Source organism: Dendronephthya gigantea, unplaced genomic scaffold (assembly GCF_004324835.1).
Source record: "Dendronephthya gigantea isolate DGI-Jeju-01 unplaced genomic scaffold, DenGig_1.0 000240F, whole genome shotgun sequence".
Lineage (NCBI taxonomy): Eukaryota > Metazoa > Cnidaria > Anthozoa > Malacalcyonacea > Nephtheidae > Dendronephthya > Dendronephthya gigantea.
The window spans coordinates 185,842-188,317 of record NW_021163250.1 but is presented as its reverse complement, the minus strand read 5'-3'; the positions used below and the strand labels follow the sequence as shown (position 1 = coordinate 188,317).

The following is a 2,476-nucleotide window of genomic DNA, read 5'->3' as shown; positions in this document are numbered from 1 at the left end:
AAATGATATTTACACTGGCTACTTTTATGATTCTGTTCATGCAGCGGTAATTAAAAAAGAAGCACAGTAGCATTGCGTGAGCATCGATAATTGAGGTTCACAACAACAAGTTAATATGCACGGTCTAATTGAATGTTGCGCACCATAAAAACGTAGAAGTAAGTGACTGCATGTTTGCTCGACTGCATGTGAAACTTTTGGTTGTGAATATTAATACGTTTTTTACCCTAGCGATAACCGGAAGCATTTTCCTTTTGACTCTGAACCGTTTCATTTCAATGGTAAGATCGTCAAAATATCCCAGCATTGTGTCCTGAGATAAAGATACATCAATAAAAAAGGCTGCTACTTTTTTGTGTACCCAAGGATTCTAAATAACGCAGAGTGAAAGGCAAACTGAAACGTTTGCCCGAAGAAAAAAAAAGGTAACCTTTGCGGCGCTATCTAAAAATTCTCGCCCATGAGATAAAAAAAGAGCGCAACGACTGCAATTTTGGCTATCGATTTAACAACGCTGGATACAACAGTCGTCATAGATGGAAAACGAAATATATATGCACTACTCATTTACATCGTGCGATGTTAATCTAAATAGTTAGATCTTTAGCTTGAACTCCACTTTGATGAATATGCTTTGATGAATACATGATATGATTTGTCAAGGGATGTGTTGGCCGCGTATTCACCAACTGGAAAGTTTAAAATAATGTATATGTAATTACTCTGACTAAGAATAATGTATATCTAATTACTAGTACTGGGATCATGTACATCTAATTAGCTGAAAGTCTGTCAGATTGAAAGGAGGATTGGAAGTTCCTTGCTTGTGTTTGTGGCATTGGGGCAGCAAATGCTGTGTATGCCTACATATGGTGCAAATGTGCTCGTCTGGACCGATGTGACACCACAAAGCATTGGTCTATTTTGGACCCTAACAATGGTGCACGGACAGTAAAAGAGATTGAACAATATGCCAAATCCAGAAAACTCAATTGTAAATCCAAGCCAATTTTCCCTTTCATTCTCCTTAGCCATGTGGTAATCGACACCCTTTATCTCTTCTTAAGAATTTCTGATAACCTGATTGGAAACTTGATACGGCAGCTCAAAATTTGTGATTCAATTGAAAAAAAAAATCAAATTTTCAGATGGTTTTCAAAGAGAAAAATACAGACATATGGCTAGATATGAAAAATTCTTGCAAGAATTGGGCATACCATTTTCTTGGTACATTGGCAAAGAAAGCAAACAGTTGGAGTACCGAGACTTAACAGGACCAGAGAAGGTAAAGCTTTTCCAAAAAATTAATATATCCTTTCTACTGCCAAATTCAGAAAATGCTGACACAATCCAGAAAGTTTGGGATGGGTTTTGGAACATTAGACAGGATTTGAAAAAGGATTTTAATTCTATTGAGGTAATTGCTCTCAAAAGCAAGATCACCTCCTGGTTGGAACTATACTTGACGATATACCTGGCAAAAAATGTAACACCGTATATCGATCCATGCCCTGTATGCTCATGTGCCCGAGTTCCTAAATCTACACTCCAACCTAGAATATTTTACACAACAGGGCATGGAAAAATACAACGATATTACATCCAAAAATTTTCTCAGGTCTAGTAACCATCGGAGTATCTCTGCACTTGAACAGATTTTCTTGAAAAAGAACAGAGTTCAATATTTAGAAACAACTGGCTGTGCCAGGGTTAAGAATAATTATACCTGCTTTAATTGTAACAATCCCGGACACACAATGAAAACATGCTCTGAGGTATGTAAGAATTGTAATAGCTCAATTTGTTGTTCACACCTGGTAAAGCAGAATGGCAAATATCACCCTAAGTGCACAGTACTTACTAATGATACAGCTAGTGGTCAATGTAACTGATTTGCAAGTAATGGGGGTTGCACCGTTGCACAGCTATTGGGGATAACACAAACACCTTGTATATAATAAGCACACTATATATAAATTTGATTTTTTGTTTCGCAATGAGAAAATGAACTATTATTATACAATTGATCTCATTAAATCTTGTGTCTTCGTTTATATTGTACATTATTTCCACTATTTTTCACGAAAGTAAAAACCAACTGAGTGCAGCCTTCGATTTCAGTTTTCACATGCTTGCTCCCTACAATCTTGTACTCAAGTAGTGAAGACTTTCTGCCCAACCAAAATTTCACAGTTCCTTCGACAATGAAGCAAAAATCTCCACGAATATTTAGAATTCGTTCGTCCCATTTCTGCCCAAGAATATCATCAAGCTCGCGGTTTACTGATAAAGTGTAAATAAACCTTCCCCTTTCGGTAAAACCCTTTGAGACGCTACCAAGTACACGTGTAAACACATCCTCACTAGCATCAAACTCTAGGCGAACATCGGCGCGATTACAGCTAACCGATGCCGAAACTATGCAATGCTTTGTTCAAGGACTACGTCAAGATCTGAAAGAGCATGTTATTTTGCA

The 2,476-nt window shown here is 37.2% G+C and overlaps 1 pseudogene; it reads left to right on the top strand.

Annotated features, from left to right (window-relative positions):
• Positions 1 to 804: 804 nt before the first annotated feature.
• LOC114540543 lies at positions 805 to 1,892 on the top strand (annotated as a pseudogene).
• Positions 1,893 to 2,476: the final 584 nt, after the last annotated feature.